Source organism: Nothoprocta perdicaria, unplaced genomic scaffold (genome assembly GCF_003342845.1).
Source record: "Nothoprocta perdicaria isolate Ctin4 unplaced genomic scaffold, notPer1 scaffold_40, whole genome shotgun sequence".
Classification (NCBI taxonomy): Eukaryota; Metazoa; Chordata; class Aves; order Tinamiformes; family Tinamidae; genus Nothoprocta; species Nothoprocta perdicaria.
In genome coordinates this window covers 1,282,997-1,301,359 of record NW_020455644.1, presented here as the reverse complement: position 1 = coordinate 1,301,359, position 18,363 = coordinate 1,282,997, and positions in this window count along the sequence as shown.

Sequence of the window (18,363 nt, the reverse complement as noted above, 5' to 3'; positions counted from 1 at the left end):
CCATTCTTTAATCTACTTGACAACTGAACACTCACTCATCGATTTAACCGTTCTCTTTCTGATAATGTAAAATAAAATGTGCAGCTCCTTCTGGGCTGGATGAATTAGTGGTTTGGCTCCCTATCATCTCGAAAAAAAAAAAAAAAAGGATTGAAATAACACTTTTAGAAAGAACTGCAACAAAAACAATGGTAGGAGGTACCAGTTCCCTCTCTTGTTCCCCAAATCCCCCAGACAAACTCCCAATACTTTCAGGTTTCTGATTGTTAGTACAGTCACAGTTTGTTGCCCTTCCTTTCAAGGAAAATATGGATGTGAATAGAACTCACTAAATAAAACATTTCTGGCATCTGATAGCAATCACTTCCCTTCTGAGGGAAAATTAACCTGTTGTCCAAACAATAACCAACTTGTGCCTCTCCTTTGCTGAAAGCTTGTCACCAGCTGCCTGTTCCAGACCGAATACCACACAGGTCTCCAGCTCTCTGCTCTGTTTGTTCACATAACACTTGCACTTGCAAATGTTAATTTATCTGGTGGTCATCTATGGAATGGGCTCGTTTTCCCTATGCACATCTGGCCTTGCACTTGCAAATAGGACCAAGAGGAATTTTGATAATGCAGACTGAGAAGTTGCTCTGGAAAATGATCACTAGCAATTGAAATGGTTTCCTCCAGAGGTGCAACACCAAGTTGCCTAGAATCACTGCTGCAGGGAGGAAGGCAGACATCTCCATCTTCCAAGTCCGGTCTTCACAAAAGAAGTATGTAGATATTTAGTAATCTCGCAAATGATGGTGAATTCCCTACTCCAAAGTAACCTTACAAAGCCTAATTTTGTCACAACAAAATCACTACAATGCACAGTATTTTCTTGAAGGAAAATTGAAAATGAATTGCAGAAACCTTAATTCCCCCATTTTGAAGGCTTAAAACAAGAATATGGTATGGAATAATATATATTTTAGGATATCAAGGTCTTGCCTTAGCCAAGGCAAGCCAAGAATTCCATGTCTCACCTATGAAAAGAAAGAAAAATCTAACTTAACTATGTATTGAAAAAATACTAATATGCATATCTCTCATTTTGGCCCTTAAAATCTGCAGTCCAGGATTAAAGAACCATAACGAAGAAATAAAAAATTCTGGACATTAATGGCAATCACAGGTGTCTACTGCTATCTTAGACACATGAAGGAATGCCCCTTGCCCTCTAGCTACCTCTCCCACCCCATGTCCTTGCCTAAAGGTGTCTAATGCTASACACTTGTGATCAGGCAGGCAAATGCCACTGTGGGAATAGAAGATTAAAATGCAAGCTGCTATGCTCCTTCTCCCACCTCACCAGCAAGAGAGGACAAGTTAACTTGGTGGTGGCTGCTGCCCAGGGGACTTGGACAGCGCCCCTGTCCTCCCTCCTTGGTCTGACGTGTCTGACTGCCTCAAGCAACCCTCCAGGCACTGTACACTCCTATCACTGGTGGCTTCACTGATCCTATTTTCAAATTGCAGCAGTGCAGATGGAATGGGCTGCAGCAGTGTGCTGAAAAAATGGTACCCAGACTGGTAGATCATACAAGACCTACCAGTGAGGAAAAGGATGAAGGATCAAGGCAAGGCAAAGCTGGGCATTTCTCCTAAGCAAGATATACATCACCTGGAAGAAAATGAAATGTCAATAATTGTTACCCAGGATAGCTATTTTCACTGAAGGCAGCAAAAGCTTCATGTAGGTGTGTGACTTGCTACCAACTAGAGTAGAAAAATAAATAAATAATCRAAAAGAAGAGGAAAAAAAAACTACTCTGATACTGGCTCATATGAAAACAAGCCTTTCTCACAGTGRCATTACCAGTACTTAGATGAGACAGAAATGTTTGCAATAAGCAAATGTCAATGCTTTTTAATACCAGACAGAAAGAGTACAAAACAAAGCAAATGTATACAATACACTAATTTTACTCTCTTTAAAAAGAATTCAGTATGGTGTTGGAAAAGGATCCTTCTTCCAGTGAAACAAACTTGTGACTATTTATAGTACCAGAGTTTTATATTTCAGTTTGATCATAAACACCGTTTCCAGCCATTGCTAGAGGCTAAGAAATGACTGAAAGGAAATTCTTGATGTTGATCCTCTGCAGGCTGTCAGCGCATGCTGGAGTGTTTGGAAAAGTGCAYGCGTGAGCACAAATGGACATGTGTTTGTGGGTGTGAATATTATTCCTTGCAGTGCCTCTCTCCTCATCCAAAGCTATCTGTCGAAGGACAGGCACTCGTAGTACTTACTTGTGTTGCCAGAATCATTTTACACCTCTTCTATTTTAGAGTATGGACAACTTGTTGCTATTATACTGCTTTATGGATTTCAGAATAATCGCACTTTGGAAAAAAGGCAAAAGAAACCAAATCATCCTCCTACCTTTCCTTTGGCTGCCAGGGGATATTTTGGGACATTTTGTAACCAGATAGTCTGAGAGGTTTCAGTGAGGAGCAGAAGGAAAACAGATCTTTGATGAAATGTAAGGACAGAAATATCATTCAGGGCACTTTGTCTGTGTGTGCATATGACTGAGCTGATATGCACTGGTGAGTGAAAGAAGTCTTTAGAAAGATGGGCCTCCACTGCCCTGTAAAACCTTTTTTTTTTTTTTTTTTTTAACCTTCTGTCTGTATTACCTTTTTGAAGATAATGACAGGATTTTCACTGTGGTTTAAATTTTTTCCAGTTGGGTAATCTGTGTGACACTCTCTCAAGGCACCCACCAGCTTAATAGCTATAACTTCTGGGTTTTAATGCACATCAGAACACAATTCCACTCATCACAGTTCATATGCTAGGAAGCAGGAGAAAAATATTTTCATCTGGTAATTTAGACACTGTCTCCTCAAAACAATCTGATATTTATAGGCATTTTGACAGATTAATGAATAGATACATTTGCATAGCAGGACAAGTACTAGTTTCTGGATGAAAGAACAGAACAATRTGATAAAACGTTAAAGAAAGACAAACATGTCATGTAGGTTCTGATTATACCATCTCACTGTCAGGAGAATAGGAAGTAATTTAGTAGCCACATCTCAAGTAGACAATTCAGCAATCAAAAAAAGCTTTGAAAGTTTCACCAGAGCTCAAATGATTTAGATTTTTGGAATCTGTTGATACTAGCTATATTTTGTKGTTGCTATTGGAAAAGTATCTTTAAAATGATCACTGAAAATTATTTACGAGTCTTCAAGCAACCACGCATCCCTGAAGCAAGGCTGATACATACTTTAATTTTAAGCAGTAGAAAGGAAGGACATCCAATATCTTATCTTTGTGATGTTATTATTATGTAGGAGAAATCTGACCTTATTGTTATGCAGTTTTCAGCAGGCTTATTATTCCACCCCCTCTCATGCATATTTGTACTGTCATCATCAACAGGAAAATTGGTATAATGAAAACTGTAAGAAGAGATCATTTAATTAAAAAAAAAATCTGTCATCTAATCAGTATAAATAAATAATGGAATATTTAAAAGTCTAGCATGGCACTGTGGGAATTAAGGCATCAATATTTTTATGTGAGAGGTGAGCTACAGCAACTTTTTTATTGGTAGGTCTTATGAGATCTAACAAAACATACCAAAGTGAAAATAAGTTAATAAATAATATGTTTATAAGCTGCCTTGGAGAGCATGGCTATGAATAAACCGAACTGCTAGGAAGACTGTAGAGACAAAAGCTTTGGTATTTGGTCTTCAAGGATCCTGAAGAGTTTTGATTAACACCATAAATAGAGGTTTCTGACATAGATGTTATTAAGCTGTTTTAAGGATTTTAAGGAACGSTGTTTAATCAAAGTCAGAAATCATAGCATTACAGAAATGGCTAGCCAGTGTTTGGACAGAGAGAGAAAAAAAATAACATTTTTGAAGATTATTCTGCAACCCTTACTTGCACTGATGTGCACTTATTCCCGTAAGTAGGACAACCTCGACATGAGAAGGATTGTAAAATTATGCTTATTATACAATAAAATACTATATGTTCCTCCTTCTTGGCCTAGAGCAGCTGCCTTCACTTGACAACAAACTGCAGATGAGCTAGGAGGGGGACTACCCAAAAGATGCAGGGGGCCCTTATTCTTCCTGATTGGTTTCTGATGGGGAGGGAGTAATATTCTAAAGCTAGTGCTTGATTTTCAGGAAAAAAAAAAAAAGAAAAAGAAAGAGAGAGAGAGAGAGAGAGAGAGAGAGAGAGAGAGAGAGAAGAAGAAAAGGTTCTCCTAGAGATTTAGCACTTTCTGAATCTTCGCTGGATGGGGAGTGGGGGTTACAAAGATAGAGACTACAGGAGCGACAGCAGCCACTAGATTTGCTAAGGTGATTTTCTTTACTCCTGCAGCAGAAGGGAGATGCATCTGACCCATTCAGGTCTCAAAACAGCAACGCTTTAGCACAGTCCCAATAGCGGCCTTTTACTTCCCAGAATAGAAAGCAATTTTGTCTTAATTGCTTGATAGAGATTGCTCACATAGAAGCGCAAGAAAATCATATCGTAATTATTTGCTATCAATTAGCAAGGTAGATATCTCACAGGTAATGTTTTCCCCACTAGTGCCTTTGGCCAGAAGAACATGGAACATCACTGGTAGAGAAGCAGGAGCTAATGAAAAATCACAAATTTCTGGGGTAAGTGTTAGAGGCCTGTGTTTTCTAAATTTTATTGCAAAAAATTCATCCCACAGACCTGTTCTCATAGCATCCCAAAGAGTCAGCACCCCTGGTGTCCCTGTAAATGGAGCCCTCRCCTTCCTTTATGGGTGACGGGAGTGCTTTTCTGAGACATTTTCTGAGGGTTGTCACACAGTCTCACCACAACTTCTGAGCTACTGGAATAAAAAGCTCCTTCTCTATTTCTCTTCACATAACATTTTGTAGAGTTTCCTAAAAATAATGATTTCTAATTATATAAATATATATCATATAAAATGATAATATAATAAATAGCATATTAATACACCATCGAATGTTCTCTATCTATTTTTCCATAGTTTATTCTCTTTTCTGTGTGAATAAAGCTTTTATCTTCCCAAGATGGCCCTGAGGCATTCTGCCTCCCAAAAGCAGGCCCTGCCACAGGAACTCTTTCAATTACATCTTAGCTGTTAGCTCCAACAGGACTTGTGGTCGCATATGTTTGAGCAGCTCTAACATCTAGGGACAACAGAGGTTTCTGCTGTTTTTAATGATTACCACTCCTACTCAGTCTACAACATTGTTTTATTGCAAATTTAGGTTCCCAGGACAAGTCAAGCATGGGATGGGCACATCTGAGGTTTTAATCAATCTAAACACAAGTGAAAGCCCACTAAAGACACTGAAGAASAGGAATAACCTCTACTGTTTAAATTTTAATTTTTCCATCTGTGCTGCTGTTGACATAACTGTGTAGCAAAACAGACTGTAGATGCTTGCGTAAATTCTGTGATGAATAAGTTATGGGAGTCACCGTGAGCTTCAATACTGGAGAAAGTTGGAGCTTTGAAGATGGAGTAGGATATCACCTAAGGAGTYCAGTCCTGCTGCTATTACTGCTTATTACAAAGCCTTTTTAAAGCAGAATACAGCCCAGGATCTGGATGCTAGAGGTTCTGGCTTCAGTAGCAAGGACTGCTACTTACTACAAAAACTGAAGATTCCTCTTATGTAATGACCCTTCCAACTTTTATTTGATCCCTTATCTATATTTTGAAAATTTGTAACTCTGCTCTCCTAGTTTTTCSAAATTTAATCTCTTTGTGTTCAGCTTAACATCTGCTTTAGTTTTACTGTGTTCTTCACAAACTTAGTAAAGCAATCAGAAGCCCGTGCCAAAAAAAGAAGAGATGAATGYAGTAAGTGTTGTTACTTTGTGGAGAAAAAAAAAATGGCCTCAATCCAGACAAAAATAAAATCTTTTATATATATGTTTATATGCATGTATTTATGCCATCATCTGAGTGGTGAAAATAACAAAATATCATAAAAGTATGGTCTGTGGTAGTTGTTCTGCTGGTCACCTAGCTGAGGTCAAGCCTATCCTTCTCCCACTTAAATCTCCTTAGCTTACAGATAGTCAAGCTGCATCAGCCTAAAGTATTATGTGTCATATTACCTGTCTTTACCTACCTAGTCAGCTCCTCTTGATACCTGGCTCGTGTGAAGGGGCATGAATAGGTCCARAAAGAACAGAATTATTTGTAAAAGTTTTTCTTCCCTATATGTGTCAGGCTTCCCGTTTTCCTTCTTGCCTTCATTTTCTCTTGAAACTCCAAGAAAAATCAGCAGAATAACAAATACAATGAAAGTTTGAAACACCTGACTTGAAATTTGACATATACTTATTGTGCCTTGTCAAAAGTTTCACACCTTAGTACAAGTCAGGATACAGGTGAATAGAAAGGACATGCATGCACATGCATGAACCCAATATATTAGTTGACTTGCAGATTAAAAAAGAAAGGGGAGGCGGGGAATAATCCTGGAAATTCTGCGCTCAATATTTCTAATTGACCTCATCATAGAAATCATTTGACTAACCTAGTAATTAACCTTTTTATGGTTTTGATTAAATATCCGGGACATGTCACATGTTCTAGGTGTCCCTGCTTGGACTAGATGATCTCTAGAGGTCCCTTCCAACCTCAACCATTCTGTGATTCTATTTGATATCAAGTTGACTTTGTGACCATGCTGTGTTCACTCTGTGCATGGCTGCAGATTTCCAGCAGGAACCCCAAGTGCAAAAAACAAACATGAAAGGATATCATTGACTGCTTTTCCAATACTGCTGCTGTCCTTGAGCAATTCATCTCYTTTGATCATACAAAGTTTATATGAGCTAAGAGCTCTAAGAAATAATCTATACCTTTATTGCTTTAAAATTCTCCCAGCAGCTATTATTATGGGTTTTGCAAAACAAATACTAGTAAGTGTCCAAATACACATCTTTGCAAATATGGTGTTTAAAAAAAAAAAAAAAAAAAAAACTACTTAACTACTTTGACATTTATGTTCAAAATATAAGCTTTCCTCAAAGCAGAATTCTCTATTTCTATACATGGCTCTTGTTGTACTTTGAATAAAGTAAGCTTATCCTGATAACTAATTGAAAGGCCTGCTGTTATCATGTATATAAAGCTCTCCAAAGCTAAATTAAATATCACACTGGAGCAAACAGTCCCAGTGCTTATGTGGTACCAGTTCTGTCCTCACAGAGAGCTGGAGGTTCCCAAAGATATTTTTACACAACTTCATTAAATTCTGAAGAACGCAAATTTACAAAAGTGTTCTTTACTGTATATGAAATAACACAACCTTACCCCTCTTTGGTTCCCTTAAGCTAATTATAGTATCTGCTGTACAAATTTATCGCTAGTTCAAACTTACAATGACTGTCTACCACGGGGCAGCTTCAGCCACTGGCAGATCTATGGCGTATCTAGCAAAAAGTTTACCAAAAATGAAATCCTGGAACCTCTGCCACTTGTGAGCTCTTTGCTATTTTTAAAAAACAATTTTAAAGTTTTCTTAAAGTCCTCTTGCAGTTCCAAAGATGATATATAACGTGACTTTAGTATGTATTAAAGCACTAAAAGATACAACAGAAACAAGATGCCTACTGCTAACATCAAACAGTGCATTCCATAAATTGGAAAGATGATCGCAGCCAAACAATAGATGGTAATAAATCCTAAATCAAATTCTAAGTATTTYTAATTCCTCAAAATGATATTCTGCAGTTTATTCATATTCCACAGTGGACTCATACCAACATACACTGCTTTTTTTCCAACTGCTTTCAAATCCCATGGCATCCTGTGTAAGAACATTGATACCCCTATGGATTTGCTGAATGATACCATATTTACAAAATACATAAATATATATTTTTTAAAGATGTAAATATAAAAGCCTGAATTTTTATATTCTACATGAAGAAGTCTATTTCCATGTTGAATTTCCTAGGCTGCAGTTCTATATTAACTTTGGTAGCTGTGCCAACTATACAACAGAAAATCAAAGTGAGAGGTCAGTAGAGAGACCTAAAGCAGTAGATCTAATTTCAGTTGCCAGGGATGGCACCACAAGAGTCTGACCAACCTGCCCAGAAAAGCAGAGTGTTGCTGCCCTATGACCATGACAGTGTAGTGAAACATTTTAGGAGGCCCCTGAGGCTCTTTCAGAAGCTGTTCAACTGCGTCAGAGCCAACTGGCAAGAGCCAGAACATTAGCTGAAAACATGGGCAGTCAGACGCTCCGGCTTTGAGTGGGTCTCATGGAGACTTGCTTTGCAAAAGACTGTGTCTCTGAACAATGGATTAAGAGAAAAAAAAAAAGAAGGAAGGAAAAAGATCATGGATCAAGGTCATTTAGTCCTTTCTCTTGCCCCAGGACAATATCAATTGTGCCTATGCCACCATCACTGACAAGGAAAGGACATGATGTTAGTCACTCTTTTCTAAAATAATCCATTATAAGTTGTGCTARCACATAATTATTTTCTCCTCCCCCATAAGGCACCCCATTTCTCAGTGAATGTATCTAGCTTCAGCTTTCAAAACCTGAGGCCTACACAGAAGCCTGTTTCGTGATGAACAAAAGAGCAGTCTATAGATCGTGATCCACCCTTCTTATCTTCATTTGGATAAAGTTAAACGATGAAGTCTCCTTAAGCACTCACGATACGACTTGTTCAATGGAGAAGCATTCTTGTAACTCTTTGAATGCTTCTCAGCTTTCCAACAACTTTTTTGAAGCAAAGCCATAGTCCTCAAACACCATTCTGTAGACTCACACACCAAAGAAGTCCATTCACCTCATTGCAGTTGGCCACCTCCCTGTTGCTGCTGGCGCAGCTGACAGCTGCTGAGATACTTCAGCCAGAACCTCGTAATACGGGCTCTGCTATTGACTTCAAACACAATAAYAGTTCTAACATCACCTTTAAAACAGGATCTTTCTGTATATGTTATGTTTCTCGCAGAAGTAAATTATGGGCTCCGTGTAGAAATCAACTGAGAGAAGTTTACTAGTTGATGTCCTTCAGGCCAGCATGACCCTTCATAAAGAGGCCTGATGCTGAAGTTAAGGTCAGCTACCAAGAAAGCAATGCAGGATTGTCACCTGGCAATGTATTTTTCTGATGAAATCTTCCCTTCCAGTCTTAGAAAGACTATGACTCAGTCAAATTGTTAACCGAGCTTTCTCCCAAGTTACGAAACCTCTCACCAGCGTTAGTCATACAGGTTAAAGCTGACACGCACCCCATGCAGGTTTTGTGTACAAGTGACCCAGTGACACAGAGGTGCTGCAAACAGCTGTGAACAGAATGATCAAAATCCACCTGAGAAAGAAAGGCAGAAGAAAGCATGAAAGACACAAATGTTTTCCACCTCCTTAGGATACAGTTTGCTGAAACAGTATGTCTCATCCTGTCCCCTGTCCCTAGCACTATTCCTAGTACAAGGGCACTGTTTCCTTTCAAATGTCTTGCCCATCTCTTCTRCTCTTACATGAAACATCTCAGGATCACCTTTGGTCTCTCCTGTTTGGTCCCTGATGACATCTGCCAGACATCACTGAAGGACTCTGGGGATCAAAGTAAGGAGAGGGGAGGCAGAAAGCAAATTCATTCTGCCCTTCTCTCTGACTCTTCCCCATTTTCTTCATTCTCTGGTACTTTCTTATGCTTACAGTGCCCTTCATTTAGCTTCCCAGCTAAAAGGGAATGGATATTTCCCCCACCATCACCACCCAATGCCTGACATAAATYGAGTCTGTTGGCCTCCAAAGTAGAAACAAAATTAACTGCTCAAAATTTAAAGGATTATGTTGCAGTTTCCAGGACTGAAGAAAATATGCTTTTCCAAAACAGGGCTTTCAATGAGACCCTCAGCCCTCCCCCAGGACTAGTAAGAGCCTGCAAGCCCGGATACCACGTTCACTGTCAGAGGTAATTAAACCTGACTCTCAGCTAAATGCTCTCTGTGGATCTAGAGACGAATGGAACATGACAATGAAGTACTTGATATGTTTGTTTGTGCTTGGTGCCTCTCTTGCACGGAAGCCAAATGAGCTCGCTCTATGCAGTGCAGTTTCAGAGGACATGAGTATGAATTCAGTGTTAAATTTTGCCACAGGTGGTTGTTACAGGGGGCTTTCAGGTTTTTCTAACATTAAAGTTGCTGATAAGTTTGCTCTAGGCAAGGCAGYTTTCCAAAGTTCGCTAGTCAGCACTTTTTAAGCAGCAGCCTGTCACTGAACATTTTCCATCTCCAACCACACGCACATTCTTAAGACAGTTTTGTCGGAAGTTTTTTCCCCTGTGGAATTCACAGTTGCAGTTTAACGAAACATCTACACTGGAGAAACATCCTCTCTTCAGATTCCAGCTGCAAAAACAGTGTTTTGATACAAAATTAGGACAAACAAAGAGGGGGRAAAAAAATGCATTACGACGAGAAAACAATGCATTATTTTGCTGTATACAAAGGCCATAGCCCTCAGCACCTATTTTGAAATTAATACATACTATATAGTGACCTATGTACCTCTTTTTGCTACACCAGATAGTGGAAAGGAAAGGAGGATGGGTGAACCACACCTTTTCTGACTGCAAAAACTAATTAAGAGCCTACAAAAGATCTTGTTTGCTTGTATTACTTCTGAGATGGGCCAAATGCACTGTGTACCTGCAATGCTGATACACAAGAAGTAAGGAAAATTTTGTGCTTAAAAATAAAGGAGTTGGTTTTACATTGATTTGCTTTCTTGTCCTGCATGGTTTCAAAAGTGAAGGTTTTGGTTTTCTAGAGAACTTTAGTGACTCTAATGTTTAGTTTCTAAGGTAAAACAAAGCAAAAGAAAATCAAATTTTGTTTTAATAAAATCTGAGTTCTTGTTTGGATCAAATAGTGCCAGTCGAAAAAATACTTGATTATGTGAATGAAGTTTTGCTATCTTTGTTTTTTCAGTAGCTTTTTTTCCGTGTGATTCTGCACACACAAGACGGTGCTAAGTTATTAGCAACTCAAGTGTCATTCAGATAGTTTTGCTTCTTCCTAGACACATAAACCATGTAAAGAAATTGCAGGCTCACATTTTTGGGGCCACTTGGGGAAATGCGAGAATGTCTCCAGGATAAAATTCACCTTTATGCAGAGCCTAACAGAAACCATAAACAAAATTTAAATGATGCTTCTATATTTAACGTTGACTCCATAATCCGTTCATCTGGCAACTGTATTGTGATTCATAGTGAGGTATGCAACGAGTACATCACRGAATAGGATTTTATAGTGAATGACTGTACTTGCAATTCAGGCTATGCCTTCAGCTGCACTAGTCACCCCGGCCAAGCACATGTGCAACATCAAGCGATCCCAGCAGCCTAACCAAGCGTTGCACAAACTACAAAGCGATAACCACAGCGAGCARCGGAGCGTGGTGCCGAGATCCCGGCGCTGGTGCCGGCAGGGCTGCTCCGTGCTGGAAGGGGACGGCTGTGGAATAGGTAATGTGAACACGCAGCTTTGGGGACCGGTGCTAGCTCTGTTGCGTGGCGTTGTACAGGGCCATCCTGACACAGCTGACTGCTCCAAGACAGCRCGGGGATTTCTAACACGGTGCTGCATTGCACCACGGAGCCCTGCCTGTRCTGAGCACCGTGCCTCGAAGGGCGCACAGAGGGAGTATTTGCCCAGAAATTTGCTGTGGACAACTATGCTACAAAATGCTACGTTTAAATAATTTTGAAGAGTTAAAGCAAGCAGATTTATAAGAAGAATGACATCAATTCCTAGTGCAAATAATTTCTTAATTAAAAAGTGTATTTATTTGTAAACTGTTATTTGTTTCAGCTTTATGAAAATACAGATATGTTAATGCCTGCTTTTATAYCAAGTGGGATTTCCAGAGATGGTTTCCATTCACATTTTGTGACAGCCGCTCTCTTTTTTGCGCTCATAATAGAACAGACTTATCAGTTTTGTCAGACATGACTTATTTATGAATTACTGGACTCTGCAATGGTTATTTACATTTGCAGCTTGAAGAGCTGACCTTTCCATTGCTAGGAGGTGCGCTGTTCCTCTGAGAAGGGCATGAAGAGCCGCTTCCCTTAACAAATCGAGCCACACGCACACGTGAGAGAACCATTCACAGAAGACAGTTTATCACCTTCTGCAGTTTCTTTGACTAAGAAGTCTGTCAGGACTTGATAAAGSCATTCGGTAAATACGTATTTCCCTTAGGGATTAAAGGTATTTAGTCTATAAATTAAAAGCAGAGGAAGCCCAAATTCCTGATTTCCATTCAGTATTACTTGTATTTCCTAATACTTACATTATTTCACAGGTTCAAATGCATATTCCCCATTCATGAAAGTTACCCTACTTCTTTATGCAAGGGGTAGAGAATTCTTTTCTCCTGACTTTAGCAGTCTCAGTTTAGGCACCTAGGCTAGCAAGCTGCCTTGCTCCCACTGCAGTCAGAGGTCAGCAGTGAAGCCTTTAGAAGGCAAATCACCCAAGCCAGCAAATTAGCCAAGGGCTACCTTGGCACAGGAAAACTGGCCTTTGAAGAATGTAGCGTGACTAGCTGGAATTAATTGCACCCACTCAGACGAATCCTAACTGGAATATTTATCAGTACCTAGAGCTGATGATATGCTGTAAGAATCAGAAAGTCAAAGATGATCATCTACACATGATAAAACAAAGTGAGATAAACACGAAGCAAAATAATGCAGTACACCTTAACAGGTATACTGCAATATACAYGCAGTAAATAATAAACAACTATTTCTACATCAAAGTTTGTTTGAATAGCTACTTCTTTCTGACGCCTGATGTGAGGGAGAAGTATTAGCCTGGCTTTCCAGGAACTACACCTCACCTCATATTTAAGACCTTTAGAGATGCTTATCTTGGGTGCTCAGAACTAAAATGCCCTAGAAAAACCCTCACTGGTCACGTCTGAAAAATTACAGAAAAACTATCCTTGCAGTCACAAGGGCAAGGCTGCTTAAATGGGTGTCACAATTACCAGGCTAAAAAATCATGAGTATGACAAGCCCCCCAACCACACCAGCACTTGCTACCTATCCTCCTTTCAGTAAGATTGCTTCCTTGGCAGAGAACCCAAACACTGTGTAAATGATGCTTTAAGGGAAAGATCTGAGGCACCCAGGGGATTAAGGGGAGATGGGGAAAAAAAAAGTTTTTCAGTGGGGGGCAGGAAAAAATCCTCTTCTACTGCTCTGTATAAGTACACTTGATATAGAAAAAAAAAATCTATTTATATAGGGTTGCCCTTGGGAATTGACAGCTATGGACTGCAGAAGACACGCTCTCTGTTTGACCCTATTTTTCATACCTTTTGTCTCGTGACGAGTGCTTGGGATAAGATTTCTCACAGTTAATTTCGACCCTCAAGCTACTTGTTGTTGAGTTGTTGTTTTTCAGCTTGATCCAAACATTTTGTTGCCTAGATATTTTTCCCTTGGAGCAAGAGCCAGATATAGCAGTTGGGGCCCAGCACAGGGAGTCACTTAAGATGAATTCCTTTCTGTAACAGATTTTGATGGCTACCAGCAATGACTCAGGTCTGCTGACCAAGAGCTTCTCAGCGTTTTCCCCCCAGAGCTACACACTGCAAGTCGTTCCAGTTATTCTTCCAGCAACACCGTGCATTTTGCAATGCTGACTTTCATCTCTTATCACCTCTCTCTTCACATAGCGGTAGAGATCTGGTTAGCAAAGCAAGACAATTAAAAAAAAAAAAAAAACAGAAAAGGACAAAAGGGTAAAGGAATAGCCTTGAGGGGGCAGTTTATCTACTGAACAATTTCAAAAAAAGCTGGACAAAGTTTAGAAATTGGAGAGACATCATTTCTACATTCAGTTTCTTTATCTCTGTGATTCATCATGGTTAAGAACTAGGCTAACCACGTGCTTGGCTTCTTTTCTGGGCCCATTTTCCCAATCATGAATAAAAGTTTAGAGGTGGCTTTCATCCACATTTCCTCCCCCACTTTGCACTTTCAATTTGATCTAAAAATATTCTTAGTTGAAAGTGCTCTGGGAAAGCTCAATCATTGGTGACTGGCATTATCTTCCTAAGTGTAAGATTAAGTTGTTTGAAATTTTCTCCCCTAAATGTCCTCATTTTCCTTGGAAAGAAACAGAACCTCATCTGAGGGAAACCCATCTTCTGACTTATCGTGGAGACATAACCCCTGAAAGTCTGGACTGATAAGATTCTGAACACAAAACAAAACCAAGTTCTATCAGAACGTTGTCAGATCAAATCGTCTCCAAAAAATATTTCAAGTTTAACAAAGTGGTAATTCCTTAAATTAAAAAAAAGTTACATTTTCCACCTCCCCCAGATACAGACAGCTCTAACAAGCTCTGTGGCTGACACTGGCTCTAAAACAGAAGCTTTGGGTACTTACTGCTGAGCTTCAGTCATGCTGAAAACCAGCCATTACTCAGAGTTTTGCATATCAGAATATTTTAGTGTCTCATATAAATTTAGTTCTCACTCTATCACTGCTTAATTTTCTTAATAGACCCTTATGATGGATTTGCCAATAAAATTAAAATTAAGAATTCAGAGCAGCTTTTGTTGCTATTTTTCTAAAACACTCAAGAACATTTGGAGTAGTAGTAACATTTGGCAATGTAGTAAAGTTAAAAAGGAGAGCTGATTTATGAGGCAAACCATCAACAATAAAAAAGTAGATGCTTTTGATTTTCTAACAGCCAGATTTTTATTAAACTTTTCTAATCTAGATATCTGACTTAAATCCYTGTCTTCGATGCTCTCAGTGTTGACAGGGCAGTATCAAAATGTGTTAGATCTCCTGTATAACCAAGCAGAGGACTCAAAGATGTGTTAATTATGGCAAGAAGGTGCAACTGAAACTTCCCCTCCTCACTTCTGGAATATATGAGGGCACCTGAGATAGCCCCAGCTCATCAAGTTCAGAATATCTACTGATATTATTGGTCACTGTATCATGCCACCCCTTTAATAAACAAACTTCAATTGTTTTGGAGGTAGTTAATGGTTGACTAAGTTTCCACTGGAGCCAAGGCAAATGCTGTGCATTTTCTACAGCCATACTCCTTGGGCTGTAGGAGTGGCTTGGGAGGAAGATGTTGAACAGATAGATCTCAATTCCTCCAAGTTCAACAGCTCTTTTATTCCAACCCGCAGAAGAAAGGGACAATAGAGGGGCTGAGGGCCTTCAGGAATCAGAGAGAGAAATCTCCTTTATACAGAAAATGTCCTCTGAAGTTGTCTATGATCAGAAGGAAAAGGACATTCATTGCTTGTGACACAAGTACTCAAATGGATTTGTGATTTGTCGAGATGTCTGTTGAGCTTTAACATTACAAATAGCTAGATCTCACAATTAAGGAAGAGTACCAGCTCACCTACAACTGAGCATTTTATAGCACACATCAGCTAAAACTATTTATAGTTCCAATTGAAAGTGCACTGAAAGCCTGAAGCTGACCAGAATCACAATGCAATGGAAAACTCACATGGACATCTGTTCCAAAATGACTCCTAGCTCAATTGGCAGATCAAAGAGTGTCAGTTACCACCGATAAGCTCAAATAAGCCCCTGGAATCCCAGATGCTTTGCAGATCCCAAACCTCCCAACATGAGAGGCTCACTTACCACAGTTTCTTTGGGCCTCCTGAAATTAACTGACGAAATTTCACAGYGCATAAAAGGGGATAGCTTGGGAATGAGTTTTGCATTCCTATTCCCCAGACCTACACACACCCTCCCCACAGCCCTGCTCCCGAGTGCTCTGCTAAGTAAATCAAAGAGTAAATTGAGTGACGTGTCTTCTTRTGACTTCCCCAAGAATTAGCAAAACAACAGCTAGAATATATGCAGACACAGAGAGCRAGGATGAGTAAAATTTATTTGCAAAGTAATTTCTCTATGTGCCTCTGTCACATACACATAACCTATTTCCTTCTTGATGACAAGACTGACCAGTGTTCTGATGAGCCACGTTGCTGCTATTGACATGACAGATCCCTTTCACAGCTCAGAAACACCTTAAATAAATTCTCCAAAGGAACTGGCAGGCACTCAGTTCCTTGCCCTGTCAGTCATGCAGGCTGACTGGAAATTAAGCAGGGGTGCTCTGGAATGGAAAAATCTTGCTTGATGGGGAATAAGTCAAGACTATAAAATGTATTTAATTCTTTCTCCTTTCTCTTTCARTTTTAATTAGGATTAAAATGTGTCTGGCAGATATTTTGGGATTACTTTCATTTTCATAAATAATGTAAGAGTTTAGTGCTTCGCATTATCCAAAACAATACTGGATAATTAACTACTGGAAATTAAAACTGTTGGAAGGCAAAGGCAACCCAACAGGAAAACAACAACAACAAGCAGTTCCGTTTACTACCCACCTCCCTTGCTTCCAAAAACATATCTTTACCAAAAGTCTGTKCCAAAAGGAGGGCTATGATGAAATTGTGCTACGTGTTAAGTGATGAAATATGTGTTAAGTAGCAGAAAGGAAAGGAAAAGCTTGGAAGCAACAGCTCACTGTCGCATATGGAGATAAAGGARAATGTATTTATACCCTTATGGGAGTATCACTTCATTTTTAGATTTTAGTCTCCATGGGTGGGTGTAACTGTYCTATGTTAACAGCACTTGAACTCTAGCAGAGCACAAGCACATGTAAATGTTGTTAGAGAGCACAACTCTAAGTGTGATGAATATTAATCTGAAGGAGCTTTTAGCCTGACACGTGTTGCACTTGGGCATATAGAGTTCGTGGCAGGAGRGGTTCTCATATTGGACTCTATGCTAATGGTGAGGTTGTCTACCAGACCAGACTTGTGTGCTGGGCAGTTTGCATGCCTGGCTGAAGCCATGCTTGCAAAGTGTCCCTTCTAAAGCACAGGATACTCCATATACTGCACATACTGCTAGYTGGTTAGGGAAACTGGTAGATGATGCACCATGACCACAAGGAGCACCCACAGGTAGCTCAGAGGCACAACAGCCACTGCAAATAAGCTGCTTGGTCACCAACAAAGCTGCAAAATCAGTAGAMAAGAAGTCATTCTCAAGCTTGATGATATGCATGGGACAATCACATATTACTGTTGTGCTACATGGGTAAACCACATATAAGCAATGTGCATTCAAACACCCCATATTTCCAGCATGAACATGCTCAAAAATAAGTTTGCTAGGCAGGACTCAAGGGATGGGAATTGTGCTGAGCCTAGCAGGTCCCTTATCACAGGTTCCTGGGGGATTTCAGCGAAAATGTCCAGAGGAAATCAGCATGATGAAGGTTACAGAACAGCTTGGCCAGAGATAACTCTTTGGCGTTCTCAAAACCAGAGATGGTTCCAAAGATATTTAAGACACCTTCACACTTGAAGGTATCCAATAAGCTTGTTTGTCAAGATGAAGCCTGGCACAACAGGCTTGCATCATCTGATGCTGTGCTTCATTGGAGGATACTAAACCACAAGGAGAAATGAATTCTCTCCAATATGTCAACTTTCATATTCCCCTAGATTTATCATTTTAACAATAGTGAAATTTACTTTGACTTTTCAAAGCATGATGTTGAGAATTTGTCACGATGACTGATGATGCTTCTGTTGATTTCATGAGAAATTTTGCATTTAAAAAGCACATTATGTTCCTTTATGCCAACAGTGGGGCTATATGTTTACCCAGCCAGCTACAACACGCACTTTRCGTGGAATCTTTGTGCTCTGAGGAACATCTTAGAGTAGACAGATGGAAGCTTCTGTGTTTATCTTCCTGGGTAAAAAGGATAAAACTTTGTACTTACAAAATTGCTACTGCAAGGATGTGCAGCATATTCTAATATTATTGCATATTAAAGATCATTAAGATCTTATTTCTTGACAAAAATTCTCCCACCTACTTTTTAGTTTCAATAAATAACAATAAAACAGTCTGCAGCTGCAGAAGTCATGTATAAGARTGCTATGCAGAAGAATGGAATCTGAGTAGGTAAGAGAAGATTGAGAGTGGAGTAAGGAAATATAAGAAAGTAGAACCTAGACACTGCAAACAGATGAGTAATAATTAATATTTATATATCTCAGAGGTGTATTACCTTAGACATTCACTTACTTGTAACCGATYAAGCAGAAACTTAGAAGAGATCTCATTTAGAATTTAGAAAGAKATCTCATTTCTCATTTAGAAATTTAGAAGAGATCTTAAAAGCTGATCTCATTTGCCCCTGCCCCAAATCCCAGTACAACAGCACAATACAGTACAAAGTCCCAG